At 44.2% G+C, this 13,492-nt stretch overlaps 3 long non-coding RNA genes across 3 annotated transcripts; all 3 read right to left on the bottom strand.

Moving 5' to 3' along the window:
- Window positions 1–164: 164 nt before the first annotated feature.
- Window positions 165–2,335, bottom strand: LOC130200745 (uncharacterized). The gene is made up of 3 exons (XR_008833071.1): window positions 2,289–2,335; window positions 1,569–1,732; window positions 165–637 (listed from the first exon to the last, which is right to left on the bottom strand). It is a non-coding gene; the product is annotated as an uncharacterized LOC130200745 (long non-coding RNA).
- Window positions 2,336–3,523: 1,188 nt separating this feature from the next.
- LOC130200605 (uncharacterized) lies at window positions 3,524–4,152 on the bottom strand. The gene is made up of 2 exons (XR_008833046.1): window positions 3,827–4,152; window positions 3,524–3,638 (listed from the first exon to the last, which is right to left on the bottom strand). It is a non-coding gene; the product is annotated as an uncharacterized LOC130200605 (long non-coding RNA).
- A 1,281-nt stretch (window positions 4,153–5,433) lies between these two features.
- On the bottom strand, window positions 5,434–11,706 carry LOC130200606 (uncharacterized). The gene is made up of 3 exons (XR_008833047.1): window positions 11,559–11,706; window positions 6,450–6,605; window positions 5,434–5,518 (listed from the first exon to the last, which is right to left on the bottom strand). It is a non-coding gene; the product is annotated as an uncharacterized LOC130200606 (long non-coding RNA).
- Window positions 11,707–13,492: the final 1,786 nt, after the last annotated feature.

The following is a 13,492-nucleotide window of genomic DNA, read 5'->3' as shown; positions in this document are numbered from 1 at the left end:
AAATTACGTTTCTTGCTGCCCTCTTCGTCCTTATTGTTTCCCGATGTTTCCTTTTGCAGTTTGCCCGCTCAGCTTTCGCTCCCGATGTCCAGAGTCCAACCATGCAGTCCTGCAGGGGGGGGGGGGGGGACTTTCAGGGTCCTGCCATGGCGCCCCCCCCCCCACACACACACACACACACACCCTCTCCTCCCCCCACTGCCCATTGGAGGAGGGGGAGGGCTGGCCTTTCTGGAGCTGAATGGATGAAGAAATCAAAACCTCAACAGGCTCTATTGTGCAAGAGTATCAAACGAAGCGGTGGCACGGCAGCGGCTTTGATCATGAGGCAAACGGGGGAGGGGGGGGGAAGGGGCCGGTTTGAGTGGGGGAGAACACCGCTGCTCATGAGCTCATAAAAAGACACAAATGCACAGGTGCAGGCACATACAGTGCGCCCTCTCGTGCACGCGCATGCATTGTCACGGGTCGTACGTCCCTTTGATGCCCGTCTGCGTTTTGCACCTTGGGGCAAAGTCCCACGGTCACCCGGCGTCGTGGTCACGGTGTAGCGTTTCACCATGAATGCCGCTGGTATTTGGTCCAGTCCGCCATTGTGTTGGCCAAACTTAGCACCGTGGAGAATTATGCAGATGTTCTGGAGAGAGAAAAAAAAAAAACCTGAGCTGATCATGAGAAAGATAGACTTTCAAGATTGTTCTCACAATGGATATTCTGTATGTTAATAAATATTTTAATTGTAAAAAGAAGTTTCAATATGAGAATACGTATTTTAATGAGCGGGCGGCGGTGATGCCACTGAGTCACGACGTCACTTTCTTTCGTTTAAAATAATATAAAGCAATACAAAAAATTACATTCTTTATTGTTTTTTACCATTGACATTTTTATGTCATTGACATTTTCCGGGAAATGACAAATTAATCAATCGCAACGTCATCACCTTTTTAAAAATGAACTAAAGCCGTTAAAAGATCTTTCTGCACGGCGCCTTCAGGGCTTTGGCAGTTTCCCATTTATCCGTATCTTCTACCAGGAGGGTTGATGTTTTCGACTGGTCAGCAGAACCCGTCTGCAATTCATGTCAAAACTCTTTGGGTCAGGATGGATTTTGATTACTTTCTCCAGAATGAAACCTTGTTACCATGTTTTCATCCACTCCAGCCTCTCCTGACCCTTTTTCACACGACCGTGCTGATCTGTGTATGTTGCTCTATTTTTATGTTACTGCAGTGACTTATATTTGTTTTTTTATTTCAGGGTGTGTGCTGATACTCATAGTAGATCGACGTGGAATAACTTTAAAATGGTATTTTTCCACAGTATTCTTCCACAGACTTATAGCAATGCTGTGAGTATACACAGGGTCAGTATATCCTGAAAGTGAACAGGTGACATGAAACCAAAGGAATTTTTTCCTGTTAATGATTCCACTCGAGGAAGAAAGGACCAAATACCTCGAGACAAATGAGACATTTTGTACTAAAGTGGCCGTGTGACCTCTCTTAGATCCGTTTTTAGCGTATATACTGTTATGCAACGTTCACAGAGTCCCGCTATTACTTTACCGGCACATGTGGCGGAGTTCCCAGCGGAAAAAAAAGAAGAAAAAGATCCGAGGGAGGGGTGGACATCCATCGGCAAGCCGGTGGTCACCTTGGAGCAGTGACCTCAAGAGTGGTCAAACAGCGGAAAGTCACAGCCAGCCTTAATCAGGGGTTCATTCTGTGTTCTCAGAGATTAGAGGGAGGGGAACGACAGTGTAAATAACTTTATGTGTGTCCAAACACTCTTCAATGGCTTTTAAGTAACTGGAGACATTTTCGGCCCGTCTGTGGATTTCCACAAAAAAAACACCCCCCGGGCTCCATTATCATGTCGGAGCTCCAACAGTTTGCTTTCTTCTTTTTCTTTACTTGAAGGAAAGCTTAGATACAGAGACAGGATTGTTCTGTGTGGAGGTTTCGCCGTAAGCAGAGGACAACAATGATGAGGAGTCACCTGTCTCAGCGAACACATTGACACCTGCATGTTTAAGTCTTACATCCTACAAAGAAAGATATAAATACAATATGAATCTGAAGAGCAATAAACAGATTGATAAAAGAAGGTCCCCCTTTTTTCTGACTGCCTCCTGTCTCCTAATAATATCAATCCCTAAATAGAAGGTTTCCGACCTACAAGAATGGGTATTTTTGATCAAATTCAACTAAATGTTGCATGTGTTTTTCCGTTACGGCTAAAAAATCCTTTATGGGGAAAAAAGAAGAAAAAAAATCTGCCATTACTTGCGTTGCCAATATTGTTTTTTCCACAAATCAATGTTTGGTCCCAGACTCGCCGTCTGTGTTGGAACTCATGGCAGAGGGAGGATTGTTTTGGTGGTTCATGTTCCGAATGGAAAACTGGACGCCGCGGTGTGAGTTTCGGGAATATGTACACACCATCGCCGTGTTGATGAAGGACAAACACAGCTCGTGAAAGTCAAGGTGTTCTCCGTCGTGGAAAGATTGCGATAACCTTAATCATAGTTTCCTAATCAGCTGAGAGGGACCCGGGGGCCTCTGGAAATAGTTGGCCCCCAGTCAGTGTGGTCACACACCCCTACTGGTTTTAGTGTGTTTGTGTGAGCGAGTGTGTGTGTGTATATGTTCATGTTTGCATGCGAGTGTGTGTGTGTGTGTGTGTGTGTGTGTTCTGGGGTCTTGGACAAACAAAGGCAGGGGTCCTGTTGACGAACCAATTAAAGAGCCGGAAGAGTAGGGGAGGACACGCCGGCCCAGCAGGCTTTGCCCATCACTCAAATTAGAAGTGGCAAGTGGGGTAAAAAAGCATCTCGATGTCATGAAGCACCCTCGTGTTGCGGCTCTGGTTTAAAACTTTCTGATTTGTATCTGCAGTCAGTTCCATTTACTCGAGCCTCAGTTCCAGAGAAATCATTTTAATATGGAAAAACACCGGCGACAGCCAAACAATGCAGGGAGTATGTTCTGCACTTGAATGAGTAACGCTCAAAGGCCTGTGTTGGTTTCATCAATACAGTTAACTCTTAACTTTAACTTTTTTAAATTCCAGCCAAAATCAATAAAGATATGTGTTAAAGTACAAAACAAAAATACATCCAATGTAGTGGCTTCTTGACATGGTTGTTTATTAAATACTACATTACTCTTGCATTGTAGAGTCTCCGACCATTGTATCAAGAGGAGTCTATTCAGTGTATTTTATATACGAATACCATGATATAAAAATTGAAAGGTGAATTATAAATGTTTGGCTTTGTTGCCATTTTGCTTGGGATGTTCTGAAATGTCAGGAATGGGAAATTAGGGATACTTCCAGAAGGGCTCCTGCAAAAGCAGGTGTGCCAAATTCCTTCTGCATAAACACAACTATGTCAGCATTCCACATCTTTGACGTCATCTCTACCACAGGAACACTTCCAGGAACCCGAACACGTTCTTTTCCGAATCAGTAACCGACTAAATGCATTTCATGCTTTGCCAAAAGTCAAAACTCAACTACCAGAAAGGAGTTTTTTATTTGGTTGAAAAATGGGCCTAATGAGAGTCAAACTCGTGGAACTTAACGCTGTCTTGCACTCTGTTCTTCTAGGTTTGGTGCTCTCCGGTAAACACCTGTGGGTAAGGAAGGAAGCAAACAGGAGAAAGAGAGAGTGAGACCAAAATTCAGAGGTGAGGAGCGAAGGAGATGAGAAGGTGTGACTCGAACAGTGAGGAAAAAAAAGGCTGTGCAAAAAAAAGGAGAGCGTGGCAATGAATAGATACGTTGTAGGGGAGGGGGGCGGGGGGGGGCTTCTACTTACAGGTGTTCTTTCGAAAGGGATTCCTCCCTCGCTTTAAAAAGAAGAAGAAGAAGAATCAACACCGTGGCGGTCGCCATGCCGACGCACGGCTTCTCACTCTGCTTCTCGGCGGCGAGCGTTCCTCCCCGGCCGTAATTACCTCAAATTTTTTTTCTCGAGAACCAATCCGAGAAAGAGACAGGAACGGGGAACGGAAAGAGAGAGAGAGCCACGTATTTGCATATTTGCATATTGTCTCTCGTAAGACTCGGCAGAGCTCCGAAAGGTCACGTGTGTTCAACAGGGGGCACGAACGAGTCGCTGCGAGCCTTAACATGACATTTACTTTAACGATGCATACCTGTTACCTCACTCTTCCTCTATGTATCACCCCCCCCCCCCCCCCACCACCACCACCAACACCACCACCACCACCACCACGACACGCTGCTTCGCCTCATTTGCCTCCAACAGGCGCTGGAGACGAGTTTCTTCTTGCGGGAAACCAGAATAACGTTGTGCTGCGTTCTGAATAATTTTTTTAATGAAATAATCCGCCACCTTTAGCTGCGTTTGTGGTCGATGCCTACTCTGCCCAGAAGGAAACACAGGGATTAATTATTTACCGTGTACAAATATTTGCTAATTAACTATAATTGGTGTTCAACAAATATAGGTGTGGTCATTTATTCTTTGAACAACGCCGCGGCATTGTCCTCTCCCCATCATCCGGAGCGATACGTATCTGAAGAATTTCGTTATCACACGACGATGATGATGATGACGATGATGATGATGATGATGATGATGATGAAATTACACGTGCCATTTATTGACGGGCGAAAAGCTCATTATGTCCACAGGAAGTAATCGGACATGTTGCGTATCATTATTCAATGAGCACAACGTGTTATCTTCAACAGGCGGCGGCGGCGGTTGGGGAAGTTGTGATTACAACGCAAACGCTAACCAATTAGGGCCGAGGTGGGGAGTATCGCATTTCAAACTACTGAGCACGCTAAGCCCATCGGCATGCAATTAGTCGGGGCCATCGCTAGGAGGCATTTCCACGCTGGTGCGGAGGCCTCTCGATTAATTCTCATTACCTCCCCACTTGTGTGTGTGTGTGTGTGTGTGTGTGTGTGTCTTTGTGCGGTTTTGGCGAGAATCGGGCCGAGTGGAGTGTGACTTTTCAATGCAAAAGGTCATTATGCTAATCGGTGCTATCAGAGAGGCCCAGAAGACCCGGATGGAACGGTTTCCTAGTGAAGGACCTTCCTCTGTTCCTTTTCAATGTTGAGATTCCTCAGATGCTCTCGGTCCCTCTTAAAGGGGCCCCGTCACCGGTTGTACACGTCCAGTTTGCTCATCTTCAGGAGTATCACTCTGTAGTTTACTGTAGAATCCAGTGTTTTTGGAGCTGGACCCACAGTCAGAATATCTTGGCCTCTGATGCTTCGATTTCTTCTTTCAATCTTTATGTTTTAAGTTGGAGAAGCGATCCAAAATTGTTGCTTAAAATCAATAAAACACGGGTGCTATTTGTATTCTTTTTTTTCATTAAACTTAAAGAGATAACAAAATATTTTCCTCTTCTCGAACGCCTTTATTTATGGTCACGGTGTAGCGTTTCACCATGAATACCGCTGGTATTTGGTCCAGTCCGCCATTGTGTTGGCCAAACTTAGCACCGTGGAGAATTATGCAGATGTTCTGGAGAGAGAAAAAAAAAAAACCTGAGCTGATCATGAGAAAGATAGACTTTCAAGATTGTTCTCACAATGGATATTCTGTATGTTAATAAATATTTTAATTGTAAAAAGAAGTTTCAATATGAGAATACGTATTTTAATGAGCGGGCGGCGGTGATGCCACTGAGTCACGACGTCACTTTCTTTCGTTTAAAATAATATAAAGCAATACAAAAAATTACATTCTTTATTGTTTTTTACCATTGACATTTTTATGTCATTGACATTTTCCGGGAAATGACAAATTAGTCAATCGCAACGTCATCACCTTTTTTTAAATGAACTAAAGCCGTTAAAAGATCTTTCTGCACGGCGCCTTCAGGGCTTTGGCAGTTTCCCATTTATCCGTATCTTCTACCAGGAGGGTTGATGTTTTCGACTGGTCAGCAGAACCCGTCTGCAATTCATGTCAAAACTCTTTGGGTCAGGATGGATTTTGATTATTTTCTCCAGACTGAAACCGTGTTCCCATGTTTTCATCCACTCCAGCCTCTCCTGACCCTTTTTCACACGACCGTGCTGATCTATGTATGTTGCTCTATGTTTATGTTACTGCAGTGACTTATATTTGTTTTTTTATTTCAGGGTGTGTGCTGATACTCATAGTAGATCGACGTGGAATAACTTTAAAATGGTATTTTTCCACAGTATTCTTCCACAGACTTATAGCAATGCTGTGAGTATACACAGGGTCAGTATATCCTGAAAGTGAACAGGTGACATGAAACCAAAGGAATTTTTTCCTGTTAATGATTCCACTCGAGGAAGAAAGGACCAAATACCTCGAGACAAATGAGACATTTTGTACTAAAGTGGCCGTGTGACCTCTCTTAGATCCGTTTTTAGCGTATATACTGTTATGCAACGTTCACAGAGTCCCGCTATTACTTTACCGGCACATGTGGCGGAGTTCCCAGCGGAAAAAAAGAAGAAAAAGATCCGAGGGAGGGGTGGACATCCATCGGCAAGCCGGTGGTCACCTTGGAGCAGTGACCTCAAGAGTGGTCAAACAGCGGAAAGTCACAGCCAGCCTTAATCAGGGGTTCATTCTGTGTTCTCAGAGATTAGAGGGAGGGGAACGACAGTGTAAATAACTTTATGTTTGTCCAAACACTCTTCAATGGCTTTTAAGTAACTGGAGACATTTTCGGCCCGTCTGTGGATTTCCACAAAAAAAACACCCCCCGGGCTCCATTATCATGTCGGAGCTCCAACAGTTTGCTTTCTTCTTTTTCTTTACTTGAAGGAAAGCTTAGATACAGAGACAGGATTGTTCTGTGTGGAGGTTTCGCCGTAAGCAGAGGACAACAATGATGAGGAGTCACCTGTCTCAGCGAACACATTGACACCTGCATGTTTAAGTCTTACATCCTACAAAGAAAGATATAAATACAATATGAATCTGAAGAGCAATAAACAGATTGATAAAAGAAGGTCCCCCCCCCCCCCCTTTTTCTGACTGCCTCCTGTCTCCTAATAATATCAATCCCTAAATAGAAGGTTTCCGACCTACAAGAATGGGTATTTTTGATCAAATTCAACTAAATGTTGCATGTGTTTTTCCGTTACGGCTAAAAAATCCTTTATGGGGAAAAAAGAAGAAAAAAAATCTGCCATTACTTGCGTTGCCAATATTGTTTTTTCCACAAATCAATGTTTGGTCCCAGACTCGCCGTCTGTGTTGGAACTCATGGCAGAGGGAGGATTGTTTTGGTGGTTCATGTTCCGAATGGAAAACTGGACGCCGCGGTGTGAGTTTCGGGAATATGTACACACCATCGCCGTGTTGATGAAGGACAAACACAGCTCGTGAAAGTCAAGGTGTTCTCCGTCGTGGAAAGATTGCGATAACCTTAATCATAGTTTCCTAATCAGCTGAGAGGGACCCGGGGGCCTCTGGAAATAGTTGGCCCCCAGTCAGTGTGGTCACACACCCCTACTGGTTTTAGTGTGTTTGTGTGAGCGAGTGTGTGTGTATATGTTCATGTTTGCATGCGAGTGTGTGTGTGTGTGTGTGTGTGTGTTCTGGGGTCTTGGACAAACAAAGGCAGTGGTCCTGTTGACGAACCAATTAAAGAGCCGGAAGAGTAGGGGAGGACACGCCGGCCCAGCAGGCTTTGCCCATCACTCAAATTAGAAGTGGCAAGTGGGGTAAAAAAGCATCTCGATGTCATGAAGCACCCTCGTGTTGCGGCTCTGGTTTAAAACTTTCTGATTTGTATCTGCAGTCAGTTCCATTTACTCGAGCCTCAGTTCCAGAGAAATCATTTTAATATGGAAAAACACCGGCGACAGCCAAACAATGCAGGGAGTATGTTCTGCACTTGAATGAATAACGCTCAAAGGCCTGTGTTGGTTTCATCAATACAGTTAACTCTTAACTTTAACTTTTTTAAATTCCAGCCAAAATCAATAAAGATATGTGTTAAAGTACAAAACAAAAATACATCCAATGTAGTGGCTTCTTGACATGGTTGTTTATTAAATACTACATTACTCTTGCATTGTAGAGTCTCCGACCATTGTATCAAGAGGAGTCTATTCAGTGTATTTTATATACGAATACCATGATATAAAAATTGAAAGGTGAATTAAAATGTTTGGCTTTGTCGACATTTTGCTTGGGATGTTCTGAAATGTCAGGAATGGGAAATTAGGGATACTTCCAGAAGGGCTCCTGCAAAAGCAGGTGTGCCAAATTCCTTCTGCATAAACACAACTATGTCAGCATTCCACATCTTTGACGTCATCTCTACCACAGGAACACTTCCAGGAACCCGAACACGTTCTTTTCCGAATCAGTAACCGACTAAATGCATTTCATGCTTTGCCAAAAGTCAAAACTCAACGACCGGAAAGGAGTTTTTTATTTGGTTGAAAAATGGGCCTAATGAGAGTCAAACTCGTGGAACTTAACGCTGTCTTGCACTCTGTTCTTCTAGGTTTGGTGCTCTCCGGTAAACACCTGTGGGTAAGGAAGGAAGCAAACAGGAGAGAGAGTGAGACCAAAATTCAGAGGTGAGGAGCGAAGGAGATGAGAAGGTGTGACTCGAACAGTGAGGAAAAAAAAGGCTGTGCAAAAAAAAGGAGAGCGTGGCAATGAATAGATACGTTGTAGGGGAGGGGGGCGGGGGGGGGCTTCTACTTACAGGTGTTCTTTCGAAAGGATTCCTCCTCGCTTTAAAAGAAGAAGAAGAATCAACACGTGGCGGTCGCCATGCGACGCACGGCTTCTCACTCTGCTTCTCGGCGGCGTTCCTCCCGGCCGTAATTACCTCAAATTTTTTTTCTAGAACCAATCCGAGAAAGAGACAGGAACGAGGAACGGAAAGAGAGAGAGCCACGTATTTGCATATTTGCATATTGTCTCTCGTAAGACTCGGCAGAGTCTAAAGGTCACGTAGGTGTTCAACAGGGGCACGAACAGTCGCTAGCCTTAACATGACATTTACTTTAACGATGCATACCTGTTACCTCACTCTTCCTCTATGTATCACCCCCCCACCACCACCACACCACCACCACCACCACCACGACACGCTGTTTGCCTCATTTGCCTCCAACAGGCGCTGGAGACGAAGTTTCTTCTGCGGGAAACCAGAATAACGTTGTGCTGCGTTCTGAATAATTTTTTAATGAAATAATCCGCCACCTTTAGCTGCGCTTGTGGTCGATGCCTACTCTGCCCAGAAGGAAACACAGGGATTAATTATTTACCGTACAAATATTTGCTAATTAACTATAATTGGTGTTCAACAAATATAGGTGTGGTCATTTATTCTTTGAACAACGCTGACATTGTCCTCTCCCATCATCCGGAGCGATACGTATCTGAAGAATTTCGTTATCACACGGCGATGATGATGACGCGATGATGATGATGATGATGATGAAATTACACGCGCCATTTATTGACGGGCGAAAAGCTCATTATGTCCACAGGAAGTAATCGGACATGTTGCGTATCATTATTCAATGAGCACAACGTGTTATCTTCAACGCGGCGGCGGTTGGGGAAGTTGTGATTACAACGCAAACGCTAACCAATTAGGGCCGAGGGGGAGTATCGATTTCAAACTACTGAGCACGCTAAGCCCATCGGCATGCAATTAGTCGGGGCCATCGCTGGGAGGCATTTCCACGTGCGGAGGCCTCTCGATTAATTCTCATTACCTCCCACTTGTGTGTGTGTGTGTGTGTGTGTGTGTGTCTTGTGCGGTTTTGGCGAGAATCGCCGAGGGAGTGTGTCTTTTCAATGCAAAGGTAATTATGCTAATCGGTTATCAGAGCCCAGAAGACCGGATGGAACGGTTTCTAGTGAAGGACCTTCCTCTGTTCCTTTTCAATGTTGAGATTCCTCAGATGCTCTCGGTCCTCTTAAAGGCCCCGTCACGGTTGTACCCAGTTTGCTCATCTTCAGGAGTATCACTCTGTAGTTTACTGTAGAATCCAGTGTTTTTGGAGCTGGACCCACAGTCAGAATATCTTGGCCTCTGATGCTTCGATTTCTTCTTTCAATCTTTATGTTTTAAGTTGGAGAAGCGATCCAAAATTGTTGCTTAAAATCAATAAAACACGGGTGCTATTTGTATTCTTTTTTTTCATTAAACTTAAAGAGATAACAAAATATTTTCCTCTTCTCGAACGCCTTTATTTATTCTCGTTTCCCTGGATCACATCGTTGTTCATTGCACACACACACACACATGTGCCATCTAAAAGGGAATTGGTCTGTTCATCCATAGGAGTCTAAACCTCCTCCTTCTCTTTAGCATGGAGTGGTGATAAGCTGCCAATCACACTCCCACCTTACACCTTTTAATTACCCTGATCATGTTAACCTCGACTGAGCTTAAAGACCTGATCATTCGGTCTCCTCGTCTCCATTCTCCGCTCACAGCTTAGTTCATTTCAGCGTGGGCGCTCAGGTGTGAAGGGTCCGAGCCTCGGGGGAGGGGCAGGGGGGGACCTTTTTATTGTCAGGGTGTCATAGGTGTCGCGGCCAGGGGATCTGCAGCTGCTTTAGGCCCTATTGTCACTATGTCATAACACCAGGGCCTATGGACTAGAGCGAAATAATGTGACCACCGCAATGACATGTGGCTATTAGCCACGCCGGGGAATAAGTTATGACCACAGCAAAGGAAGATAGCAACAATAAAGCACCGTGAATTGTATAGCTGCATTTCGCTCGTGTGTATGTATGAGCAGCTTAATTATGTGTGGGTTTGTTTGCGTGTGTGTGTGTGTGTGTGTGTGTGTCTGTGTGGGCACAGACTGCTGACCAGGCAGCCTAGTGACTTTTTTTTTGCTCCGTCCCGATGCGCGCAAACCGGTGTCGGAGCTCCGCGGTGCACGAGACGGCGGGCAGAGGACTGTTAACGCGACACGTAGAGACATAAATGACATGCTGCTGCTGTAATGTGGCGCCAGAGAGAAAGTAACAGGGGGGCGGGCCAATTTTTTTTTAGGTCATGCGATCTACCATACAACGCCGCGATCGACTGGCAGGTCGCCGCGATCGACCGGTCGATCGCGATCGACGTATTGAGCACCCCTGCAGTGTAAACAGACAGAAACAAAAAATTTGATTAAAATGTATCAAGTTTTTTTTGTGTTTGTTAAAGATTTTTCTAGATCTGCAGTTATTCCGAATCCCTTATTTGTGTTTAAGTTGTCTATAATGCATCCACAATAATTATATATAGAGCTTTAAATACAACTTACAACAACTGCCATACAATATCTAATATTTCCAGTACTGCCGTATTCACCTCTTGCATTTCTGCAGCGCCGTTCAATATTCCCATCATGGTGTCAAAGCTTATCATCGCACCATATCAGAACATTCAGAACCGAAAGTACAAAAACACCAAGGACCCCTTTGACTTAAACCACACACAAACAAATGCTCTTCTGTTTCTTTTCATCCACATCCCATCCTTTGTTTCAAAGTGGAAACATTTTTTTTAAAAGAAGAAAGAAAAGATAATGGTCTTTACCTAGATTCAGCTCATTAGAGTGAAGAAGTAACTCTGTCTTATATCTTGAACACGCAGGGCTACGATGAGAGCTCCGTGGACCATCTCCGGCCTCGGGGATTTAAGGCTTTGGTCTCAGTATCCTCTTAAGACAGGGATGGGCAGTTAAATGGATCAAGTCGCTGAAGGGAAGTGGAGCACTTAGCTGAAACTTTCATGTATAGAGCATGAGGATGGTATATATACGGCTGCTCTGCACTGAGGATTAACCGCCAACGCAGCTGCTTGGGGGAAGATTTCTAAAACGGTTGAAGCAATAGACTTCGAAAGTGATTATTGACTGGTAATAACACTCTCTTAATAAGGATAAGAGGTGAAAACTCCATTATGAATGTAAACCGTTTATGTCAAACTTACAGCGTCGCTTTGATGGCTCAAATTGCGTCCACATGGTAGCCCAAGGAGACCCTATTAGAGAAACGGCAATGAAAACTAGCACCTGTTTTGAATTTGTCCATCAAAACTGTGCTAATCTTTCCTACTGCAAAAGGTTTTACTAGCTCATTCCCGAGTTGGGCGGCTTGCCAGCAGTTTGACATCGTAAACTCAAAAAGGCAAAAACTCAAACATAAAACTTCACATAACGCAATAAAAGCTTGTTCCTATCCAAATGATCAAGTGTGGTTTGTTTTTATGAAATCTCCTACACTCGCCCTGCAGCCTGTTCTGTCCCCTCTTTGCGGTATTTATGCCGACACCAGGACATGCGCACATACACGCTGACCATGTGCACACAGGGAACAGAGCGCTCCCATACCGACGAGCTCGGCGAATACGCATGTTTTTAGAATAAAAAAATAAAAGTTTCAGGGAAAGAACAATCTTGCGAAGAAACAAGATGTGTGTGTGTGTGTGTGTGCATAGATGAGTGTGTAATGTGTGTGTGCTGGAAAGACAAGTCTTAGCTACAGCTTTAGGGCTTAATTGCCAGTCATAGTGTCAATGAGGACGTCAATGAGCTGCCACATGTTGGCATAACATTAATGCGAATAACTCTTAACAATAATCTAAATATCGTTATATAGAGAAGGTAACGTGCCCAGAAAACAAATATACATTTCACAGCTATAAATGTTATCTAATACAATATAAAAACTCCTATTTTTCATCCCAGGATTTTGCCTCATATGACTTCCTGTCTGGCTGGTTGGCGCAGAGAATACACACACGCCCACACATGCACACTCGTATGACCGCGGGCTATCACTCCCTTTGTTAACAGTGGACTACATCTAGAGTAAATATTCTTCTTGAAAAATGAACGAAGGCAAAATATCCTGCGTAAATGGTCAGGAAAAAACTATTTGGCCTGAAACAGCGATTGTCAAAGTGTGGTTGGAGGACTCTGCTAGGGAGTTGGAGAAAAAAATAAGCGAGAGATTAAAAAAACGTTTAATCAGCCACTTCAACCAGGTGCAATGAACCAATCCTGCCCAGCTTGGCTTATTAGCAATCTAGCCAACTGGCGAGCATGGAACAAAATTGGACTCAGCGACGGCAAAATCAAACTAGCTAAATTAAGAGAATAGGAAAACATCACAAATTTGGTTTTGCTGTGAACAACACAGGGGGGCCGGGATGCGTCGCGTGTCTTCAGCGGCGAGCGAACGAAGCCATGAAAGCCAGCCGAGCTTCAGCGACATGTGATGACGAAGCACTCGGAGTATCAGGGAAAAACAAAGTAGTATTTATATGGTTTAAATTTAAATGTGTGTCTCCTTTTCACTAATCAGACGCGTTTAGGTTTGGCCTCATGAGGAGGTTCTTGGAAAAGCCTCTCCCCTGTCAGCTGTCCCTGGACCCCGAAAGGGTTGAGAACCCCCGGCCTGTAAAACAGGTGAAAAGTGAAGGTGTGAGGGAATGAGGTGGAAAGAGCTAATGACCAGTTATGCAAC

Source organism: Pseudoliparis swirei, chromosome 10 (genome assembly GCF_029220125.1).
Source record: "Pseudoliparis swirei isolate HS2019 ecotype Mariana Trench chromosome 10, NWPU_hadal_v1, whole genome shotgun sequence".
NCBI lineage: Eukaryota > Metazoa > Chordata > Actinopteri > Perciformes > Liparidae > Pseudoliparis > Pseudoliparis swirei.
This window is presented reverse-complemented; position numbering and strand designations above follow the sequence as displayed.